At 48.8% G+C, this 25,059-nt stretch overlaps 1 protein-coding gene across 2 annotated transcripts in view; it reads right to left on the bottom strand.

Annotated features, from left to right (window-relative positions):
* LOC146191529 (uncharacterized) overlaps window positions 1-25,059 on the bottom strand; it is a 295,812-nt gene that overhangs the window by 216,395 nt on the left and 54,358 nt on the right. For both annotated transcript variants that reach the window (XM_084602042.1, XM_084602043.1), the window contains exon 2: window positions 13,615-13,734. The gene's annotated coding sequence lies outside the window, so the exon portion shown is untranslated. The remainder of the gene's footprint in view (window positions 1-13,614; window positions 13,735-25,059) is intronic.

The following is a 25,059-nucleotide window of genomic DNA, read 5'->3' as shown; positions in this document are numbered from 1 at the left end:
CTGTAAGTTATCCAATTATGTGGAAGACCACTTGTCTAGATACCTATAAAGCCCACTCTAACCAAGCTGTACGGATGCGTTTCCATGGCCTAAGGGTTGCCTGTCTTATTACCCAAAGATCCTGCAAGGTTTATCACCTCACACATTCATCTCAAAGGTGAAGCCAGAGACATCACATTGAGTACTCGGCCATGTCACCTGTCTGAAATGTGCCCAAGATTTTCCACTCACAACGTCGTGTTTTGTGCAGAAAAGAGGCTTTAACGTTGCTGCATCAAAAAAAAGAAAGCAAGAAGCCAATAGCTGAACATCTATGCTACATTAGGCTCTGCTGGCTCGCAAGACATTTGACCACAGTGCCAACAGCCGAGTTATAGATGCAGCTGTGGCAGAGGCTGTACCACAGAAACAACAGATGAATGTGGTCAAGATAAAATGAAATCGCTTTGTTCACAAATTGTTCAATACATCATGAAAAAGAATGGCTCACTTATGGATAGTATGACGTCTACTGTGTTCAATAGGATTGTACCTTCAGGAAGTTATCTTTTGAATGCAATCTTAAGAATATATTGTGGTGTTCAATTTAGGCCGTACACATAGCAGACGTGCAAAATATGGAGCACATTCTGAGGGTTAAATGCAGAGAGGATTGCTGAAGCTGATATAATAGGAAAGCATAGGGATACTAGATAACGTAGAAAACACATGTGACAATAGGATAGGTGTAAGTGAAACTAGTGCAGCTGTCACTTATGAGAGCAAAAAGTTATACAACTCAGTACTAGCACAATGGTACAAAATGTTGAAAAGTGATGATGAAACACAAGTTTCCTTGAAAGTGCTTCTACATAAATGAAATGAAAGTGATTGGCATAAAATTTATGCCCCTTCCTTAAAATTCTCAATTTAAAGCTCACAAAGAACAATGAAGATAAGGCTACAAAAGCAACTAACAGAAAAAAAGTAATGGAGCAGTTATACACAGCTGCAATCATTATATAAACATCTCGAGTGATGAAGCCATGCTCCAGTGGCTTAGAGCATGAATATGTGAGCTTTACCAACCCTCTTTTAACATATGTGAGTGCCGGAGGGCATGTGGCAGCAGCAAGAATGTGTCAAGAAGCAACTGGCCCAGATAGCAGCCTCATAATAGGGGTACGGAAGGTCTACACACAACGCTATCATGGAGGGAGATATTTTATGGAACAAGATATGTAGCAATGCACAAAAGGAGCAAAGCATTTTGTAGAGCTGCAGTCAAAAATTTATGAAGGACAATCTTATCAAAAAGTTTTCATTTCATTCCTGCGCTTGTGCATCATTATTGTGACTATGGGTTATATAGTGCAACATGAAATGTCAAGCAATTTATCTCGTACACAAATGAATGCATTCTTTCCCCTGCGAAGCCACCTTCAAGAACTTTTGCCAGTGGGTGCACATGCACATCAATATCACCTAGTTACAAAACAGAGAAGTCAATAATTGCCTTTGTGAAAAAACTGAAGAATACAAAAATGTTCATTGATAGCCGAGCCACACAAATGATGCAGAGGTTAAACAGGTTATCTGGGATCTTGATTAACATCACTACAAAGCATCAGTAATTGCAGTGCAAAATGAAACTGGCAAATTTTGCAAAAGTGGAATCTAAAATTGCCAAAATGGGTTGACAAGTTGGCGGGGGCCTCATTTTCCGTGCATACAACAATGAAAGACAATGACCACCAAATAGATGCACAAATTATCCTTGGGAAAACTAGTTGATTGCTGTTCATCTACATTCAGCATATGAAGGAAGCAATAGAAAACAAGCATAAAGGCAACCAAATACAAAGAAGCACAGCTCGCTTCACTCTGCAGTTTGTGGAAAAACACAGTGGGCACCTCACGTTTCACCCTAGTAGCACACAAGATAGGCGTAACGAAATGGACTCTGCTATGGTAAACGACTACAGACACATCCACCAGGGTGCACGTATGTCAAATATTCTCACTGAAGTAGTACATCGCAGACTGCCTGCTTGCCACAAACACCAAAGTGAATTGTGAACTATTGGTGCACGCACGTCCTACTCAGAATGGCACTTCTGGAGGTAGAAGGAGAACGTTTTTGTACCTTTCTGCGTTTCACTGACATGAAGCACTTAATAAAATGCACACTGAGTTTAATCAGAACACAAATAAGCAAAGTATACAACAAAGAATGACAGCTCTCAGCAAGGGCCACAGCACTTGTAGAATACACTCAGTTGGTAGACAAAAAATTATAGCACCAAAGAAAGGTTTGGTTTGGTTTGTGGGGTTTAACGTCCCAAAGCGACTCAGGCTATGAGAGACGCCGTAGTGGAGGGCTCCGGAAATTTCGACCACCTGGGGTTCTTTAACGTACACTAATATCGCACAGCACACGGGCGCCTTGCTTTTCGCCTCCATCGAAAAGCGGCCGCCGAGGCCGGGATTCGATCCCGCGTCTTTGGGAACAATAGTCGAGCGCCGTAACCACTGCGCCACCCCAAAGCTGAACTTGGTTCTTGCACATGCTATCAACAAAATGTACACCAAAGAGATGGTTATATCTCAAAACCACAGAAAAAATTAAGACTTGGACGGCTTTTCAGCAGTATGCTATCGAACATGAAGCAGTAAGAATGTGCACATTGATCACTTGTGGCATATATCAAAATCATGACAGCGAGTGAAAATCTCAAGTGCAGGTGATCAAGTTGTTCCTGTCCGAGTTAATATAAATGTTGCACGTCCTCTTCCTTGTACTTGTTGATGTTCCTGCTGCGATTACCATTTGCAGGTGGCGTCAATGTCATGTGATCTGCACACACTACAAGCTGTAACGATCTTCAAAAAGAGCTGTCCATCTGCATAGCACTTCACATCTGATGTGGCCGTCCAGGGACAAGGCGTGGCCTCCCAGATTATACAAGCCTAGCAGAGAGGTTAATGATGTTGAATATGGCCCCAGGACTTCTCGCCCACATGATGACTCGGATCGGAAGTGCTGCAACGGCTGCACAAGGTCCACACGATCACCTGCAAATGTTTAGTGCCTAAATTATATGCAAATAAAATATCAAACACGCATGGCACAGGAACATTAAAAATCATCAAAGCTGCAAGCTATGCTGCGGTAAAGTGTAATCTATGAATGCAAGAAATGGTCAGTGCAAAACCTAAACCTAAGTGAACCATTTCCGTAACAGGTAAAGACGGCTTGGTGGCGGAAATTGTATTGTGACGGCTAACTTTTTCTTTCTTTCTTTTTTTTTTTTTCTTGCAATTAAAAGAACGACTTGTATCAGGCGATTTCACTTGTTTTTCCTTTCTCGGTCGTCGAAACCATTAACCAAGAAATCTTGACAACTACAAGCACACTCAATTTTTTTTTTTTAAGTTCGTGCAGTGTAGAGAAGTTGAAGAAAATTATAATGCGTCGTAGAAATATGCAGCTAAAAGCAACGCAAAATGCTGATTAAAAATATCGGATTCGCCGCATGCGTCCTGTGAGTATATTTCCCGCCTGAGTACAACTTGAATGCGAATGACGCTGTATGAACAGTCACCTTTACAGGTTTTCCTATTGCACTTACCTCTGTGATGCTCGACGTGCTGCACCATTTCCAGCAGATTGACTGCGTTGCCTTGCTGGTCGACACCCACCGAGAAGCCCGACACATTCCGGGAGCTCGTCGCTCGGCCGAACGAATACATTTCGTGCCATCCAACATCAGAGGCGTTCACCACTGGCGATCACACCCGAAACACCAGTAGCTCAACAGTTCAACACTCCAAGCGCAGGGCAATTCTTGCCTCGGAGCTTGCAAAGCCGCCACACTACACTCCTCGTCAGATGACAGATCTGACAATTTGACAGCATTGCTGTGCTGCAGCAAATCCTCGATCACTACTTGTAGACGACGAACGGCACTGTTAGCAGACACTCAAATAAACAAGAAGAACTAATTTATTGAGGTCGCATTAGGAAATTAGGTGGATGTCAGTCCGCAAGAAGAACGCGCCTGTGCGAACTCCGCTGTTGCGATGCGTCCGTTCTATCGCTCGGTCCAGCTTCGACTGACTCTCTAGGTATTCAGATTTCACACCTTCACATCGTTCTTCCCACGGTTGAATCCTGGTTACGGCACGTACACCAGTCACACACACGTCAGAGACGGCTCGCCCTCTCTCCTCACGTGATCTTGCTCTACGGTTTCGTGTGCTGCGGCGACGGCCGTGAGAAAGTTCGTTTTAGCCTTGGCTGGGCGCGGTGTCGGATAGCGGCGTCAGCGTTCGATGGTCAAGGTAAACAATGCCTAGACGGGCTCTTTGGTCGGCGTAGTCGGCGTAGCGCTGACAGCACGAAGACCACTCATAAGCGTACAAGTTCTTTTTTTCCTCCATGTAAGCTATAGACAACTATAATATATATTCTAGTTCACTATAATGTAAGCGTACCTCCCTCCATGCCTCCCTCCACGGCCGCCGCCATTGCTGGGTTATCATAACCGCGCAGACCAATGATTTCTTACCATGGGAAGAAAGGGTTTGAAATAAGAAAGCAGTTAGCGCCGTCACGCGGCCGCACGCTTCTGCCCCCAATAGAGATTGTCTCAAGCGTCCTTTATTTTATACGCGCTCATAATTTGCCTTTGTATTGCGTTTAAAAAGCCATGCAAGGTGTATATAAAGTTATCCTTTTACTTTTAATGACAAGCTAAGAAACTACGGTAGGCTAACGGCTGCATAAATCAGCTTGCCTGTCGCATTAGCATAATTCGGGCACCTCGCCACTCGGCGAAATTATGGCGGCCAAACGTCAGCATTTTCGGTAATGGCGGCACATCAGTTACGTCATGACGCGTCAATTTGACGTAATCTAAATATGCTTGCGTATCACGTGTTTCACGTGACATAGCTCCAGCCAATCAAATTTGAGCATCCGCTCCTTCCCAGTATGCCATTATTTTCATCACATTGGTTAATCGAGCGTAAGTGTTCTCCAAACCACCATCAGTAACTTTGTTTCCACTCCAAAATCATTCGTATTTGTCATCCAGGCAACAAGGATAGCTCCGGTTGAAATCAATTTTCACGGCTACGTCATTTTGACGTAACCGCTAAAAGTGCTTGCCTCAACTGATGGTTTCGCGCCACAAGTTTGAAGCATGTGACTCTTTTCAGAGCCAATCAGAAAGACAATATGGCGCCGCCAGGGGAAGGCGAATATCGAGGATCGGGCCCCTGGGCCCAAAAGCGGTTCAGCGGCACCGCAGCATAGCCACAGGTCGGGGGGCCAACTACTCAGATTAGGAAATTATATTACTACAAATTAAAACGTATCAATCAACATAAAAAGAATAGACATTTTGATAACTTCGTTTGTGCATGAGGTAAGGTATTTTACAAATACATTCTTAACTTTTTTTTTAAAAAATCTTGAAACACTCTTATCGCCCCAGCCCCTTGATGTTGCATCGGTCAGGAGGCGCTGCCAGAGGTAACCAAGGCAACGTAGATAACGAAGCTGATGAAGCACGAAACGGTTTCTTATCGCTGTCTGCTGCTCGTCACGAACTGCTGTGGTGCGGGCCTTGGTGCGCCCGTGAAAGCGTAATTTAGTTTGCAAGTCTGAAAATGTCCCTTTCGCGAAGATTTTGACGTCCTTGCTGGTCGCTGTTCTTTCGCCGTTTGGTGAGATTTAATATTTCCCTGCAGCCGTGTTTTTTGGTTTCGTCCCCTTCGTCGTGCGGGCAGTGCGAAGTCTTTTTACAGCAGTGTATCGCGCTTAACTTTTTATCGCAAGATGAGCCCGCACAAAGTGAGGAAGCGATGTCCTGTGGCACGTTGCGACCGCGTGGGCTCAACCGTCGGTGTCTTACCGCTTCCTGGCTGACTTTCACCGCTGAGCAGATCTGGAGGTTGCGCATAGACTCAATGTATGCTCTAATGCTCCTGTGTTAAGCACGTTTGTTGATTCTAAAGCTGTCTGGACTGGTGCGACCTTGAAATTGCCTTGAAAACTGCTGTATAATTTCTTCCGTTGAATTTAAACTTGAAGAGTGATCCCAGTGCTCTATGCTTCACGTATGTTTTGATGCACCTACTAATTCATGACATTTTTATTTCAATTGCAGCTGTCATAGCTTTGTTTTCTGTACATGCATGTTTCATATCTGGTGATGTTTTGTGGCAGTTACTTCAAGCCTTTTCTATGCCTCAGCTGTGATCATTGAGATGATTAGTGCGCTTAAACAGCGCTACTGTTTGTGCTGTCAACGACATGCATTTTTATCGTTGTGATTTGTTGCTGCATTTTATTGGTTGATGCAATAAACCATGAACATGAAAACCATAATTGTTCACTTGGTACACTGTGGCGAACTGGGCACGACTGCCCCGTTGCACCAGTGTTTCTGGACCGCACCTTACTGTGCTGAGGGACAAAGTAAATGGCCAAAGTACTTGCATGACTTGCAGCAGTATTTGTATTATGAATCTGCATGCGTGGTCTCTATTTGGAAGTGTTGCTGCCTTTCTATGCCGCCACCTTTGCCAACCACTTTCATTGTGCTGGAGCAACTGCTTATAAACAAGGGCGTAAACAACAAACTCAGTTCATTTAGATGGCAAAGGTTGGCGCGCACTGAAAGGCAACAACCTTCAAAAAATGCAGGCTCGTCAATGCAACGCGGAGGTTTAAAAAAAAAAAAAAGTTTATAATTCGCGCCAAAGTGAACGTATGGGTGACGTCATTTGACGTCATGGCCCCCCCAATTTTCATTGGTCGCTGGAGCCCATGAGCCGCCATGTTTTGTACGTATGGGCGTCTATGGAGCCTTCGCTACCATAGTACATATACCTTGCTTGATGTACGAAACGGAGTATAGCTATCACAAAGTCTCCGCTTAAGTCATAGTGTGCGTCACTCAACTCCAACTACGTAGTTGGAGGCCACAGTTTGAATTCGACCGGCGGGAACAAGAAAAAACCTCAACTTCTTATCGCAATATCTCAGCAATTATTCGATTTTTTGCTGCCGGATATGCGGCGACAGTGTCACCAAATGTAGTTTATTAGTTTTTCATACCATCTTTGGCTGTCTTTAGTGTCCCTTTAACACTCGACGGTACCCCTTACGATGGCGTCTCAAAAGGTGTTGTCTATAGCTACCGAAGCCGCGAGTGGAAGACGACATGCACAACAAAATAATTCCGTGGCACTACTGGCACACTACACTACGTTATGCTACATACTCGTACTAAGCTTTATCACAAAGCGATGGAACGATTTTCAATGCTTCTATTAATCTAGCTTTCGTGCCTGTGTATGTGTGTGCAGTTAATTGGTGAACACTCAATCTTTACGCAGGCGCGACCATGCTGCTGGCGATTGTATACAGGATTCAGAAGCAAAGAGCCGTCGTCAGAAAGCCAGAACTGCCGTGCGGCTAATCCAAGCCACTAGAAATATTCCGCACGGCGGCTATCAGTGTCACGCCATTTGACACGTTGTCTTTACTTGTGCCAGCCGGCAGGGCCATGGTTGACATTTTTAATGGCAACCTCGAGGGGTTACGAACGCATCAGCAACGAGCTCCGCAGAGGCGACAGAAAGAGGCTACAAAACTGAGAAAACGCCGAAGAAGGCGAGTTTGAGCTCCGTTTCGATGTAACGGCACTCGCAGCCGGCCGGTGTTGCAGCTCAAGGAACGCGCGGAGCGAGGAAGACGCAGGTCTTCGTCAGCGAGCGCAACCACTCCGCGGTGTCAGCTGTGCCGGCCGTTCTCATCACTTCAGTGCCCGGCCCAGGGCACCCACACGAGCTTTCGCGTTCCCCCTTGACGTTGGCCGCAGGCTTATAGGCAGGGAAGAAGGCGGGGGAGAAGAAAGCCGGCAACGCGAGAAGCCAGATTAGCGCGTCTTCTCCCAGGAGCCACCACGCGTCAGCTTTTGGCTCTCTGGGCCGCGTCAGCAGTGATGGGGCGCGAAGGAAAAGCAGGCCCACGACAGCAGCGCCGCTGCCCATTACACTGAGCTCTCCTCTCGCTCCCGGGGAAGAGAAATCCTCACTAAGAAAGAAAAACTGCGCGTAACAGACGCCAAAAAAGCAGAAGAAAACGCACGAGAGCGCCTCACACGTATAATGCGGGGTGTGAGTCCCTCGCTTGCTAACAGACAACCAGACAGATCCGCTCCATCCGAAACCCGATTCTCGGCGGCACGGCGGGCACAAGGCAATCATCGCCAAGCGAGGGCCATTTAAAGCGACCGCGCTGACAGCTCAATAAGCGAGCGGCACGCGGGAAAAGATGCGCCGAGAGTGGCTTCTCTTTCTCTCTCTGTTCTTTTTTCGGCGAACGCTCTGCTGCCTGCTGCGCATCCTTACACAGCTGCTGGTAAGGTGAGAAAAACCACGTACACGCAGCCAAGCAAGGAACGAACAAATGAAAACAAGAAAAGCGAGAGACTGATCGAAATTACACGAAAATAATAATAACAAAAAAGCGGTCGCTGGCTCATTGGGAAAGTATAGCGATAGCGTTCATCCTCCTGCCCCTTATCTCTGGCAGTGGTGCGCCGTCTCAAGCGCCGGCCACGGTGCTTCTGCAGACATATTCCCGGAAACGATATCTCGCAGCCAGAGGTGCACTTCCGTCGGCGCTGTCGGAAGCATTGCAAAGGAAACGCACTAGACCGTGTACGCTATTGAAAGCGCTCCCTGCTGGTGGCATCTCAAACCGTTATCCGCTTATTCTCAGCGTCCCTGGCAGCCGGCCACTACGGCGAAAACTTTCAGTCGGCTGCCGGACGCATGAATTGCAGTCGAGGAACTAGAAAAGGCGGATGACATGCACAGCCGCATAAGCCGCTGGAGTTTCCGCATGTTCTATGCACGCCCTCAGTGTACTGTAATTAATTACTCTGTACTGTATCACACTATCTCTCGAAAATCTAAGGACAAATGCAGGTAGAAATGTCCCTGCTTCTGAGGCTCTGAGCTGGCCATACAAGAGGCAAATCGCTGAGTGGCAAACCTTCATACAGTAGGACAAAACAAAACACCGGTGACCATCTGTAACGTGAACGTCACCCAAGCAGAGTTACCAGCAGTATTTTAAAGGCTGGCTCAGGTGGTCTGGATCGAAATATCCATCTAGCAAAGGGCGAGTAGACTTCGCGAGGCTGAAATGAGAATTGAAAGAAAGAAAGAAAGAAAGAAAGAAAGAAAGAAAGAAAGAAAGAAAGAAAGAAAGAAAGAAAGAAAGAAAGAAAGAAAGAAAGAAAGAAAGAAAGAAAGAAAGAAAGAAAGAAAGAAAGAAAGAGGGCATGCCGGTAGCGGACCTTCTCCAACTATCGACAAAATGTCTGCGGAGATCAGGATAGCATCTCCGACAGCTCTCCGCTATCTCTTTAGGGAACGCTTCAACGAACATCCATGTCAAACGACTGGCGCCACCGCGAACTTAACTCAATATGCAAAATTAAAAAAAGAAAAAAAAACTTCCATCGATTGTTATCACGAGCCTAAACACGCTCTGTGCTGCTGACCGGTGCGAAGGAGAAGGAACGTTCCCACAAGCTCTCTTCTACAGTCGCTACACTTGTGACGAGACTTTGGCGTCGCCGCCTACGCGCTCCGGCTTGTTTTCCTTATGTTTACTTTTTCACCGTTCCCTCCCTAGTGTACCCCAGAGAGGCACAGTCCTGCTGTTTTCAACGCGTGCCTCGCCTTTTGTCTCACGAGAACGCGTGCAGTGCTGAGGAGGCTGCGAGTAACTGTCTGCGCCGAATTTGAGCAGACCACTCGGAATGTAACACGCTAGTCAACGTGCCTCCCATGCCTAAGCTGATTATAGATAAACACGTTAGCCAAAGGTGCTGTAATCAGTGCACCGGACTGCCGCTGTTGTTTCTAAATTGCGAGCGCCTTTAAGAAGTGGACGTATGGCTAGCGCAGAATGACGACTCAGTAGCTTCCACAGTACTGCACGGTTTTCAGTGGGGCACTATAGTTAAGCAGTCTCACGTCGTCAGCCATTACGCCTTCGCTTCGTAGCCGGTTTCAGGCCCGGCAGTGCCCAGCGGCCGGCGCGGAGGTAAAAGAATCGCATGAGCAAAACAAGCCAGGTCGACGTACTTCAACCCGGCACTTCCCCGCAGCGCTGCTGTTGCTTCGAAGAGGTGTAATATTGTAAGTGGCCCGGCTGCGTGTTTACGTGGGCCGGACGGTATATACACCGTACTTACTGTATCGAAAAGGTATAGCGGGAGTACAGTACTGAAACACGCTTCACGGAGTTCGCAAGAGAGGGTCATATACAATGTTATACCATAACGTCAGCCAAACAATATGTGTAGGATGGAGAGGAACGACGTTTGAACAACCTCCTGTTGCAATACGTGGACCTCGTAAAAGACACTTCGGGCTATGGATTATGTAAGGCACTCCTCGTCTTCGTTTTTACCTTGGTCTAACGGTGACCGAAAATAGCGAAACTGACACGTCACAATCGTAGAAGGAGCCCTTCGAAGTCGATCGTCCTCTCGAACGCAACGACGGAACGAAGAGCGTCGTCGTTGAACTACCTCGAAAATGAAATCCTGCAACACTGAAAACCGCGATCACTCCGACAAGGACGCATACAGCACCTCAACCGCGAACTTATCTCACAAATGATCGCGCAATAAGCAGTTTTACCGCTACAGCCCTCTGCGCTTTCAAGTGGCGCAGTTCGAGCAAATTACAGCCACGTGCATCGACGGGCGCCAAAGTATTGCCGCGCAAAACAAGTAAGTGTCACGAAGACAATTCGGCGCGAGAGTATCCTCGAGCAGTCTTGGTCGAGTGGAGCGGGTCCGCGGTTTTCACGGCAATGCGCGGAACTGTGGAGGCGAAGCGCGCACAGAGCTGTGCGGCGGCGAAGAGAGTCCGAGCATTTCTCGCGGCTTGTGGGCGGCTATTCCCCGCAGGCGCATTATGCAAAGCAGCCTCGGCGTTTTCGCCGGCTTGAATCACGCTTGGCCAGCGAGCAGGCTGCGCGGACGGCGCCACGCGCGCGTGCGAGAAATTGGAAAGAAGAAGAAGAAGAAGGAGGGGGCGAGCGTGTATATGAGAGAATAAGCGCGAAAACGGCGTACGCGCGCCGGCCAAAGATGAGAGCGTGGCGACCGTGTATCTGCGATTAAGCGCGCGTTCTCGGACGCCCCCGCAAGCACGTAGAGGCCGGATGAACTGACGATGAGGGAAACCTCCCCCCCTCCCCCCCCACCTTGGCAACTAGGCGAGTTTGTGCTTTTTCTAGTTTTTCTCCTTTGCGCTGTTTAGTCCTTCACCGAGGAGCAGGTAGGAATGCCGGGTGGGCTGCGTGTGAACAGATAAAAACGCTCGTCGCGCCGGTGCACGACGACTTGCAGTAAGAGCGCTGTGGCGGCTTTGTTGCGTGCATTGATTCCTGCAATTACGGCTCTGTTTCCTGCATTAATTCCATATTTTGTTGCCCTATCTTTGGCTCGAAGGTACCGATGTACCCCGACTGCTGTTGTTGAACGAGTATGGTCAACGGAGAGAGAATCGGAGTGTGCGGGTGTCCGGGTGAGATTATGTTAGCGTTCGTCATTACTTCCAACTAATACAAATTAAACATATTCTAAACAAAGTCTGGCAGAGTTCGTCCTAACCAATGTGTACTAAGCCTCTCTGCCTTGCTTCCGTCCCAGTCAGCGGGAGCAGCCGAAACAATGAAAGAAGTTCATCTTAGGCCAAGCAAGCTACACGAAGGAGTATACAAGTGATCACTTGCCACGAAAAGGGGCCAAGAATGTACCCCCGTGAACTCTGAGGCCATTAAACTCCACAGACTTTTTCACGCGATCCCCTGGAAAAGTTGAGCTTTACCTGAGAGGACACAAGATCCAAATACTAGGTTCTCTGGTTGCAAATGATCCGAACCTGGGAACCGTTCATATGATTGGGAATCCTCAAAGCCACCGTTAGACAAATTTCAAGAATTATCCGCCGTGTCACTGTCGTATTACCATCGTAGGGTATGAGAGAGGAGAACATGCTTAGGCATTTCCAAGCACTAACATATGTGGCCTCCCTTACCAAAAACTGGGCACCATGGAAAACAGATATCGACACAATCATAAGACGGGAATACAGAACTTCCACCAGTCTTCCAAGAATTATCGCTACACAGACCTACTCGAATAGCTTGGTCTAACTATACCGGTCCAAGAAGCTATATTGGAAAGTCAAGAACAACGGCTTTTAACAACTCACTCGGGAAGGACCATCTTGTCCAAGCTGGTTATATGCCGGGATGTTGAGGCAAGCGATAGTAAAACGTCTCTTCCGATTTAAGCCCGAGAAAAGATCAACGTTAGCCCCATCCCCCGTAACATGCAACAAGCGAATCAGCAAGGCAGGCGACAAGCGAGAACAACACTCCAGAAAAACAAATATATATTGTAAGGCCCTTAATGGTTGCAATTGAACATCAACTAAAACCGGCTACCGGAAGATCCGCCCTCTGCATAGGCTCTGGCAATAGCTATCACCATTAAGTGCAACGACCAAATAGGAGGGTCCTCCCACGTTATAACAGACTATCAACAGACCTGTCGAAACTTCCTTAATGGCAGACTTACCTCCAAAGCAGCGTAACTACTTAGAAACTTCAGCCAATTCACAAATGACTTGTCTGATAGACAACTACCTATATGTCTTTTTCGAGGATTACTATGCTTTAATCTGTAGTTTTCATTTACAACGTTTAAATATCGGTAATTTCTATTCTTCCTGGTTATTTTGTAGTTCATAGACTTTGCAGATTCTTTACTTTGCAACCTATCGAACTCGACTATTAGGGGTAAAACGCCGCTCAACAGTATAACGATACAAAGGCACGGACTTTCTCGAGAAAGAAGGAAAAAGAAGACGCCAGGCTTTCTCGCGCGCCAAGGTTCCGAGCGCACAGCTGCTCGCGCAGGCTCGAGCGAAGCCTCTCAATCAGCGTTACCGCTGCATGAGGCAAGCGCGAAGCACTGTCTCTCGAAAGCTCCTACACACCGTTAACCAGACTGCGACGAACTGGCAAGGAACCGTGCCAACGGAGTAACCGGCCGCGCGAGCCAGTGACTGACGGCAACCACACAATCAGCCCGGCAGACGAGGAGACGGAGTGCACCTCGCCGTTACTGCGCGCGGCGCTGGGCGAGAGAGAGCTGCGGCCGCCGCCATACGTCTTGATCAGGGAACAAAGCCTGTCAGCTGAAGAATGGCGCAGCATAAGACAAAGCAAGCACAGCCCCAACGCCGATGACGAGGAGCCTTGACACGATGAACAGCCGGCCGTACACAGCCGAGACCCGTAGGCAAAACACACCGTGTACGGAGCCGCCCCAGGGTTCCGTAGATGTCTCCCTAGAAAGGGCTTGGGCCTGCGGCCGCAGAAACGTCGTCAGCGAGGTTGAAAGTTGTAATCTTTCGAAGTAACAAAAGGACGACGATGTCTTCCGTCGAAACGAAGACGGGCAAGAAGTGGACGTGTGACAATAGAAGCCAGCGGCACACGAGAGAATTGTGGCTTACCGAACGTCGTGTCCCTGTGGTACAGACGATGGGGCAGGAAGTAGCCGCGTCGCTAGCAGCGATGCAGCAGCTGGTCGCAGTGACACAGGTGGCGAGGAGCCAAGTTCTTGCGTGCTGGGCCTGCGAAATAAACCATTCATAATATAGCTGAGCTGGAAAGCAGAGGCTGGTATTAAGGTAGCGAGGCTGAAAACAAAGCACAAATGTAGTCATGCGCCCTACGCACTTTTAGACATCGATTGAGATTTGGACGCAATTTCTGCATGTTTAATAAACGTGCAATTTCTTTCGCTGGATATCGTAGTATACAAAAAAAAAAAAAAGAAACGGGTTTAGTTACGCAAGCAAGCATTCCAACTCACTTTATTTTTCTTCTTTTTCCGAAGACCTGGTGTATCTGTTCTCGTGCTATATAATATCGCTTCACATTGTGAAAATGCTGACTAGTCCAGATAGGGTCAAGTACAGGTAAGGAGAATAACTGTTATAGCGGACCGTGAAGAATCAACACAGTGGGAAACTGCAACGCTTGTCCTTCATCATCCGCAATACAGCGAAAGATTCAATAACGCTTTTAGGGTGTATTCTTGGTCTTAAGGAAAAACAAGAACTACTGAAGCCACAGAGGCACTGAATCCGCAATGCATAGCCTTAGCGCGCGCACTTGAAACTTAAGCAACAAAACATATAAATACTGTAACAAAAACCGAATAGAACATGAAAGGAATTTATTATATTTATTACTAAACCTGAAATTAGCCCGCTTTCGCGCCCTCTAACATGACCTCAGTACGAGCCCCCGTTTTGAGGCGGTCTGCAGCCAAAGTTCTGCCGCAAATTAAATTAACAAGCTCGATCTTCCTCGCCAGTATAACTGCAGACGTATAAATTGGAAGCTGTAATCAAGACCTGGTGATGATAAAAAAATGAAAAGGATTGTTCGTTGTGTTCCTGAGAGAACCATTAGTGGCATCCACAAAATTAATCTCGGATCACAGTTAACTTCCCTGCTGGGCTGCTTGGTGCGTGGTTAATAGAAAGAAGACGAGTCAACGCAGACAAAGGCGAGAGAGTGACAAGGACAGACACTTGTCACTCTCTCGTCTTTGTCCGTGTTGGTGCTTCTTCTTCCAACTAACAGGAATCATGTACGGCCCCATTTCGTCATCCGTTCTGCCCTCCTAAGTGCCAGGCCTGGCCGCAGTCAAGAGAGCTTTCGATACGACGACAATTCCGCCTCAAATAAAAAGGCGGAAATGCAGAATGACTGCATCTGTGGAAACTCAAGAAAACCATAAATGACACTGCACTGAATTAACCTCTGGCGACGTCCACTTCTCACTGAAAGGACACCCCAGAACTAGATCACAAAGTGCGAGCGACAGTACAGGAAAGAACTATGTTAGTGATGCGAGCAGCAGTAGACAATGTAATGTAAAGAACGCTCATGATCTTTCCTCTTTTTAATAATGCAGAGCACTAATTAAATAATTACCGCTAACCAGGTCGCCCGCATACTGGAATAGTGCACCTGTACGAACAATTGATTTATATTCTTTCTTGTGGTTAAGATGCTCATATTTGTCAAAAACAGGGGGGAAAAGAGAAAGAAAAACTGGCTTAGAAATGCACGTCATAACCATCACAGAAAATACGACATGAGGTGTACAACTGTTTAATCTCTCATTATCCTTCCAAGAATACTCTTTACTGAGAACATAAAGTACAGGCAATTAATTAATGCGTTCACAGCAGCGCAGTTTGGTTAACGATGTCCTCAACAAGTTGCCTAACGCTAACCGCGGCGTGCAAAGACTAGCAGTCAGTCTGTTTTTCCTGGGCGCATATGCAACTCGGCGGCGCTCTTGGACTTTCGCCTCGCGGAGGAGCAAAAGGAAAGTGAAAAGAAAGAGGAGGGCGACGATAATGAACAGGACGCGACAGGGACGACAGCAATATCGACCGCGGCGACTCGGAACACAAGGGATGCTACATCTCTCCATAAAACGGACGCCCACGGAGCTTATGGTAAGACAGAGGCACCAAAACCCGCCACACAAAGGAAGACAGAGTCGACAGCGACATTTCACGGCGGAGCCCGGCGCAGCGGGTAGCCCAATGCCGGCGGCGTAGCGATGGAAAAAGGCGCTGGTCTCCTCAGCTCGTCTATCCGGCGCTCGGCCGTGCGAGTCACGTCGACCAGGTTGGCCTTGAGCGCTCCCCAGGCGCGTCTCAGAGCACGGCCAAAAAGGCTTTCCGGCGCCCCTGTTTTCGCTCGACGTCGCGCGCACGGACTGCGTAAAGCTCCGAAGGAAAGCGCTGCTGAGCCTGTAGCTGCGGTAACGACAGCGTCTCGCTCGCACAGCCGCCTCCGAATCCTGGAGACGGGCTCACGTCTCTGCCGCCGTCGATCGGCGCTGCAGCGTGACCGAAGGCGATGCCGGCGCTCCGAGGATTTGGGGAACGAAGAAGACTCCCGTCGCGAACGTGCGCCACGTGTTGATGATTTTGCGCGGTGGAGCGACGCAGAATGCGAAACTACACGCGTCTCGCACTGGAACGTGAGCGGAACGTGTCGTCACCGCTGTATCCAAGCTGTTATGTAGGTGCACGGCTATTGCATCTAGCGGGCCATGTCGTTTTCTGCTAAGTGGACCGAGAGACAAGCTCCCATTCGTGCGTCGGATGATGGCATATGGATCTCAATACACGCGCAGATCGTGGTCAGAACCCGGACCACCGGCAGAGACCGGAATGAAAGTGATCTCAATTTTAGTCTTTTCATTTTTTCAGAAGGCTATGTACACCACGCAAGGCAAGAGGCAAGGATGAATGCCACGGGCAAAAGCCCTTATCTCCTGGCTACAACTTTTGGGAGAAAGGTGATTCTGCTCGCGCCATATCAGCAATATCGAAAGTGAATAGGAACCAACAATGGCTAGAGGCTAGCATTAGCGGACACAAAATACAAGAAAGAAAATGGCAACATGTCGACTCTTCAGCCCAATTTCGACTGTAGAGTCCGGGCTTTCTTGAGCGAGAGACCTTCCTATGGGGGAAAGCGATGAGCGACAACGCTTTCTTCTTCGCGTCATTATTTTTATTATAAATATAATGTCTTTTTTTTTTAAGTCATCTCTTTTTCTACGTGTGCGCCGTATTAGTACCCAGACTCCAGGTTTGCCCCTGGGCATCTGCAATAAAGTCCCATTGCTTGGACTGGATTGAACGATCTTTATACGTCGTCACATTCATGACCGCGGCCGTCGCCACCATCCACATCCGTAAACACCAAGCACTGCTAATCCATAAGGCGATCAGGCAAACACTCTCTTTCTCTCTTTCTAACATAAAAGGCTCTTTCTAACATAAGCCTCTACGAAGCTCTCATCCGCGGGACCCAAGCAAGCAGTTAGGCCGTCGGTGCCTTCGGCTTTCCTCTCCTGTCGCTAAGGCATCTCGTTATCTCAACGGGCGCTCGAGCAGCACACAGGGAAACTCGGGAAAGAACAACGCCAGTGCAGTAAGTACCAATCACAGGGGAAACGAGCGGTTAAGGAACGCCGAAGGAGCACGGTGCGCGCTCAGGCGCTCACAGAATGATGACGACCTCCCTCCTTCGGCGCCTCGCTGCACTACACACCGCCGCCCGCGCTGCTGCCAGCCTCGATTCGGTCGATTTCGAAAGCCAATCATCTCGGCCGCGAATCAATGCGCAGGAGGCCAGTGGCCACCGCCTCGCACAAACAACCTGCTCCAGCTGCGACTAGACGCTCCGAGAGAGAGAGAGAGAGAGAGAGAGAGAGAGAGAGAGAGAGAGAGAGAGAGAGAGAGAGAGAGAGAGAGAGAGAGATGCAGGGGGAATGATTGAAGGGCTACCGAAAGAATGGCTCGCACAAAGAGCAGCCCAGTACTCGGACGCTGCTACCGACCCCTGCGTACAGGTCGGGGCAAATTGAGTGGCCTCATAAAGGGTGATTGAGACGAACGAAAGGAGCGAACAATGAGCAGCAGCGCCAAACAATGCCGCGCTGCTGCTGCTCCCCGTCGTTCGCCAGGGCAGAAGGCGGTCAGGTGCGCGCGCCTTTGAGTACCAGACATGCATCGTGGTGCATTTTGTTGGCGCAAACAACACCAGGCTAACAATATTGCTTTCGATCGGCGGGTGGGCTGGTTTCCAAGGGTACAACAGTTTCCGCCAACGGTTGGTCCCGCGGCTGAGCTAACCAAACGCGTTCGCGCAAACCAAACAAGCTGGTAAGTCAGGCTGGCAGTTCACACGTTGACCGCGGCACAGTATGCGCCAGACGCCTAACAAATGACTTTTTTTTTTTCATCTCTCTCTCTGTCTCTCTCTCAGACTTGCACATCACGCTGTGGGGGTCGCATGGGAATGAAAACCGACTTCATAATTACCAGGGCAGCATCCTCAATTGTTCACGTCAGTTTAGTTGTGCCCTGCTCCAACACTTACCACCGCAGATTTTCTTCTCTTCTTCACTGATTGTCTATCTTTCCTTGCCACAATTTCGTTCCCACGGAATTCAACCCTCACTCTTTATGTTGATTGCTATACGAGTGACTTGGGCCACCAAGCCCAATTCCAAGCTCACACAAAAATCATATCGCTAATTTCCGAAATCTTAATTAGCTCCAACAATTATGCCAGCTAACATGCGAATCATACATGGCGAGTGGATGCAGCTAAAGAAGAAAATAAAAAAAAAAAACAGCAGTTGCGATGAGCGTGGCGCGCGGTACAGTAAACTAAATCCAGTTTTTATATATATATATATATATATATATATATATATATATATATATATATATATATATATATATATATATATATATATATATATATATATATATATATATATATATATAACTCAGACAGCCGGAAATCCGGACTTGCCCAGGACTGCAGTGATCTCTGTGAAGTGAACTTCATCAGTGACAGTGAACTTTTACGTCTTTCGACACGCTGGCTGAGAGCGTTTCGCACTTAAAACTTCAAGTCTTTTCTGAGTTTTCGCGTGTGCAGGACACGACTCATTTTCAGTTTTGAACCCCGTGAAACACGGTAACTCGAACCAGCTTTGCAGGCTGATGTGTTCGAAACTATTTTGCCCCAGAAGGAGCGCAGCGGGGTTCCCTGTGAGCGCAGCGGGGTTCACAGCGCACATCCCTGTGAGAGTCGGGCGCCAGGCCGGGGGACGCTTGTACCCATTTTTACCGGTGGGTGTCCGGCGGCGGGTTTCAAACGAACCACCTCCCGCAGTCGACTCGCCATTTCTGCGTCTAACAGTACAGTAACAGAAACCGGGGAGGCACACTGCTGGCGCTGCCAACAAGGTGGCGAAATATTTACATCTGCGCGGCACCAGCATGAGCGATAGGCGTAGACGTTCCCGAGCAAGCGCTACGAGTACGCGGGAGCGACTCGGAACGATCCCGTCTGCGCCTTCAGCTTGCACGAATGTCACCAATGAAAACAAAAAGAAATCGATAAACAGCCGAAAAGGTTACCGTTCCCCAGCAAGAAGACTATCTGCCCTGCAGTATGCCGCAAGAAAACCATGCTGCCCTGTCGAGGCCGCATCTATAGCTTAACCCTTACATAATGACATATGCTATCGCTATTCTGTAAAAATTGTCTGCAGAATAGACACAGGGCCTGTAGTGTCAATAGAGTGTCTGTAGGTAGTATTACAGTCACTTTCAAAAAAAGCTGTCCGGTGTTGATAAAGCTCGGTTAGAGCTTTTAAAGTTACGCTTACTAACTTTCTAACAGGTCTACGAAGAGTTGTCCACATTAACTACATACGGTCTGTAACAATCACCTGCAGACACACAGAAACGCTGGTATAGATCAGCGATGAAACAGTTGTAAGGTTGCATGCAGATTCGCAGAGCTATCTGCACGTAAGGCTATCTAAATTGAACGAGACGTAGCTTTTCATTCGACTTGCATACAGACAGTGATTGGTGAACGCACGAGGGCCAGCCAATCGTGAAGCCAGCGGAGCAGCTTCGCGTAGCATGAACAACGCCGGCCGAACGCGTCTGCACAGCTTCCACAGTGCTGTACGGTTTTGCGGACATGCACACTGCGACACTTGTGCAAAGGGAAATAAAAGTGGCGCATGTACGCAGTGTGGTCTCCTCGCATAGGGCTGCACCTAGGACAACCTCGACGTCGTCCTAGGTGCAGCCCTTTGCAAGTCGTCGGGCCGAAGCTGCCGCGGGGGTTGCGTAAACATTGCCCGCTCATCGCACACCGGAACAAAACGCAAACAGCGCTCTCGCGAACGGACGAAACAACACCACGGCCGGCGAGGGGAATGGTGCCCGCGGCGGTGACCGAGAGCCACGAGAAGACGCATGGGCTCGCGCTGTGCGGGAGAGGAGTCGCACCAAAGGGAGCCGACGTTGGGCCGTTCCGGTGCGCAAGGCCATCTAAAGTGAAGCAGACAAGCGCTTAGCGTTCCTCAACAGTTTAGCGCTACCGCTTACCGCCTACCGCTACCGCGCGAGCGTCAGCACGCATGCGCAGACCACCCGGAGAGCGACAGATGGCGCCACGTCCCTGTCAAATGTAGGGAGCCTACATGTTTCTCCGCGACGCCCCCTAGTCAAATTTCAGCGGACTCCACACGCAGGAACGAACCAATCAGCGCGTGCTATGCTGAAGGCGCGCGGTAGCGGTAGACGGCCGAGGTAAGCGGCAGCGGTAAACTAAAAGTCTCTAATGTGATTCAATATACAACTGTCTAGATGAATGGAAAATGAATGGAGGAGGCAAAGACTGCCGTAAGCGTGTGTAATTTACGCGAAACACATAAACACGCTGGGAAGAGAAGCGAGCAACGAATGTTCTCTAATATGAAAATGAATAAACGGCAAATGTCAAGCCATTTAATTTGGCCAGCCACTCCGTCGTTCTAGTGCGGTCGGTTGCAGTGCAGTAAGAGAGCAAAGCAGTGTAGTTGTCAAATTTCGCGCGCTTACGATTTTCGTCTTTGCTGGGCGATGCGCTAATGAACGAGTGAATGTTATCGGCGTGTGTGCCTCTCAGCACTCTCGTCTCTGGCGCAACGTGCGTCCATAATGTTGCTGCATTCTTGTTGTTTTGATTTTTGTCCTGACTCTCATTTCCTCTGAGTCTTCACGCTTGATGGTCGACCTATAGTACAAATGGAAGAGTACACTGCATAATGAGCTCCCGAAGTGCGTTCCTTTGGTGATGATGATGTTGATGACGACGACGACTTCATGTTTACCAATTTTAAAGTAGTAAAGATGGGATATCAGACGTCCGTGAGCCCCTGCGCGAAGGTAAGTCCATAGGTTTATATTTACGCAACAAACTAAATAAGAAAATTATGCCAAGGTTTACCCGCAGCCACAATGATTAGAGTCTCCTCGACAGACTGTGGATCCCATCTACCAAGATAACGTCTAACAGCAGCTCGGTATGCATTAAGAACATGCAGGCAAAGTACGCGAGCGAGTTCGTTAATCACACTGTTTTCACGACAACCGCGGCCGCCAAGAAAGGATGCGGTGCAGGTTAAAGCTCGTAATTAAAAAAAAAAAAATTGTGATGGAAGTAAAAGACAGAAAAGCAACCAATACAGTTGCCTATTCTGCTCAAGCAAAATGGATCGATGGGCCTGGAATCTAGGCACGGCCTGTTTTCTCTCTATAGTAGGTCACTGATAACTTCGTCCTTGAAAGATTAAAAAAAAATATATGTAATACACCGATTATTCACTGCCTTTACCAATGTCCTCATTTCCGTTTTTGTTTTGCCGACTGATCGGAGCGACCATAAGAGTGGTGTGGCGTCGTTTGAGCCAAATACAAAAATCAAAAAAAGAAAACTTTTTTTTTTTTTTTTTAACGCATAACGCTATACAAGCATGGTTACTCTCAGCGCCGGGACTTCAATCATATCCTCTGGTAATTCTTGCTGTTGCGCTGAGCCGCACTACTTTCGTTTCTCCCTCGTGCACAAGAATCGGCGCCCGTCCGCTCCGTACGCCGCGAACGTGCCCGGAGAGCCAGCCGGTGGTCCAAGCCCGGCAGCCAGAGGGTGCGCGAGGGGTGTCGGCAGGCCCGGAGCACGCCGCAGGGCTCGGTGCCGTTATAAACAGCTCTCTAACGAGGACTCTCATCTACGCGTTAATTAACAATAGCGCGCGATAGTGCAGAGATTCCGCACTCGGCAACCGACCCCCCTCCCCCCGCTCCAAGCCTGTTTATTTTTATTTTACTCTGCCTCCCGCTACGACCGTTTGTTTAAGCGACCCGTGCGTGGCATTGTAGCTGGTAGTTTGCTTTCTTTTCATCACTTTCATTCTCCTTTTTGTTTTTTCCTGACCCTGCGTATATTTTCACCCCATGACGTATCTTGGTGCGACGCGCAGACCGAAAGTAGAGGCAACCCCAGCCGCCTGGTGTCCCTTGTGCTGCTGGTGTTAATACTTTCAGCGCGGGTTCCCTTTAATAGATTAGGTTGGCGAATTGACATGTTCCCTGTTAGTAGGTCAAAGCTCGCAACAAGCAACTGTCAAAAGCTGCACCGGTTTGCTATCTTTATAATCGGATCCATACATACACTAACGACGCCGTCTTTCTTGAAGTCAAACCGACTCAAGTTAGGAGTTTGTCCGTTTTTGTTTCCTTCTTTCCAAGAGTAGCTTGGCAAATGAATGTCATCTCGATAAGCCGAAAGATCGCGCTAAACATCAAGCTTCGTACAGCAATTAACTACTTAAATTAATAAACGCTTACATAAGATACAATAAACCGTCATTTCTTGTCGTTCGAAATACAAGCGGACAGTCAGAGGTCACCGGCCACATAGATCACGTCGAGCTGATGAAACCCTTACGTAACAGCGCAAAAGTCCGCGTGACACTGCCGGCGCTGGTTAAACAGCAAACTTTTCGTCCGTGCTAAAAATTCTACATGTCTGCGTGGACAGCTAGCTACACTCCGGGCAGAAAATAGCGAGATCAGTTCACTCGGAAAAGAAGACAAACTGCTAGCGATCAATCGCGAAAGAGAAACCGGCCTAATAAGACGGCTCGAGGTTGGAAAAGCGCCCGTAATAAATGGCTTCACTGAAAACAACGACATTCGGACAGCTACTACAGCGTACGCTCAGCAGGAAACGAGCGTCTGTGTACGCCGGAAGCGGGCGCGGGCTGTTCGCTGGAGGGGCGGACCCGACGAAATCCATATCTATCCGTTCATAAATACAAGCGTAGGACGGCTATAAAATTTTTCTCCCTCTCGAAATTGTCAGATGAACTCAGTCATTTTATTGCCAGCTTTCAGAGCGCATGAAGCTTTCGAAACGGGACTGCACGCACGAACGGTGGAAAGCCGTAAAGCGGAAGACGACGAAAGGGACGAACGCAGGGTCTAAGGCTGAAGAAGAGGAAGAGGAGACGTACACAAACGGCAGAAAAATAAAGTCAGACAAGAACTCTAGAGATGGAGATAAAGAAAGGGGGGAGGTAGAGAGAAAGTGCACAGAAAGCAAGGAGGAGGAAATAAGGGAAAGGATAAGCGAAGCATGGCGACGAGCCGCCCCGCGCCAACTCGTCGGATCCATAAGCGCGCGATATTGGGGCCAATACGTCAGGATTCGCATTTCATAAACGTCAGGGCCCAACGGGAAAAACATCCGTCATCCAGGGCCGCCTCCCCCGCCTCCTCCGTTCGCGCGCACCGCCTGAGCGCGGGTGGCAGCGCGCTTGCTGATCGGCCGAGCGAGAACACGGCCGCGCGGAGGAGCCGAAAGGAGGAAGAAGGTAGCGGTGGAGGGGGAGTGCAAGAAACCGAGGCAGCCAACGCAGCACTTGAAGCACTACTGCTCCAGAGATGGGTGGCGTGGAAGAGGGTTGAGCGAGAATGCTTTCCGCACTGCTGCGTCCACGTCGACTCTCCCTTGCTCCTATGACTGCTGCTGCCACTGCTGCAGCGACGATGACGACGACGTCCGCGATGAGACGTCCTGTACGTCGAAGTCGGCGGTGCAAGTCGCCGTATTGGGACGAAGCACCAGGAAGCAGTGGGGGACCAAGCTGCGAACGGTGGCTTCTGGTGGAGTCTCTCTACTGCACGCAAGAGCCGCGCAAGGAGATTCAGAACCACGCGCGCACGATGTTTTTCCGCGCGTGCGCACTGCACCGGCTTGGCGCAGGAAGGGCATGCGAGCGTGTGCAGCAGCTAGAGCGGCCGCGTGCGTGACGGATGGCTGCTGCAAGCGCAGAGACGCGTGTTGTTCTTTTTTTTTTTCCTCATAGAGAGAAAACAAAACTGGAATAGAAAAGAAATAAAACTCGCGAGGTATTGTGGAGGCACCCTTTCCTCCCCCTGTGTCGTGTCTCCCAGAGCGCCGTCACTCCTTTCACGTCGTGGATGCCCCGAGATGAAAGTTTGGCCTTTTTTCTTCCTCTTCAGTTTCTGGCGCAGGGATTGTGAGCTGTTGGCTGGAAGCCTGTTCCGCTAGGTGCTCCATCGCTGCAGAAACTAGACGGTATGAAGGCGTATCATTCGTGGCCCGATCAAAATAGGGGCGGAAGGAGGATTGGCGAACGTCGATGGAGTTGCCTCTCCCGAAGAGCGGGAGCGCTTCTGAGCCTTCGCTTACTTGGCCTCGCTTGATTACGCAACTTAGTTGTGTGCAGGGCTAGAAACGGCGCCAGTCTGCGCCGACGGGGCTGGGGAGGTTTAACTTCATCGACCTTAGCAAGAGTGCGAATACATTTTATGGTGACATTGTTGACTGTTTCTGAGCTCGGTATATTATGCCTCGAGACTGCTTTCGAGCAGTCCGCTCTTGCAAACTTTTTCCGTCAAAGCAAAGTCAGCGACTTTTTTCGTCAAAGCAAAGTCAGCGCAGAGAGAGAGAGAGAGAGAGAGAGAGAGAGAACTTTTTTATTTGTCCAACAGAGCAACAGAGTGACTATACCGAACATCACGCCGTACACTGCGCGCGTGCCATACACTTAACGAGATTGTTGGGAACAAAAGAATGTAAGGAACGCGCGTTCAGCGAGCTTCACCTGATTTTACCATCGATATAACCGTGCATACAGCAGTCTTTGTCAAATATTCCTTAAGACGGCCCCAACGCGGGCTAGCATAAACGCTCTCAAGTAGTCCGTCCTAATAAGCGACGAACATGTCCCTTACCACTGACGCCTTTCGCTATCACGAATAATTCGTTCGGCTGCTGAAGCGAGAGGGGGGTCCAGGAGGTGATCATAAGCGGATACGCTTTATTCATTTCCATCCTCTGTCACCTCAACGCACAACTGGTAAGCTGGCGGTCGCAGCGGTTCCGTACTGAATCTGTAAAGAACTTTGACATCACATCAGCCTGGTACCGTGCACAGTGCACCGGAGCTTTTGGTCATGCGTCGA

The sequence above is a fragment of the Amblyomma maculatum genome, chromosome 4, assembly GCF_055883805.1.
Source record: "Amblyomma maculatum isolate TAMU_Amacu chromosome 4, ASM5588380v1, whole genome shotgun sequence".
Lineage (NCBI taxonomy): Eukaryota > Metazoa > Arthropoda > Arachnida > Ixodida > Ixodidae > Amblyomma > Amblyomma maculatum.
Note: the sequence above shows the minus strand (reverse complement) of the source record. Positions and strands in the feature narration are given on the sequence as shown.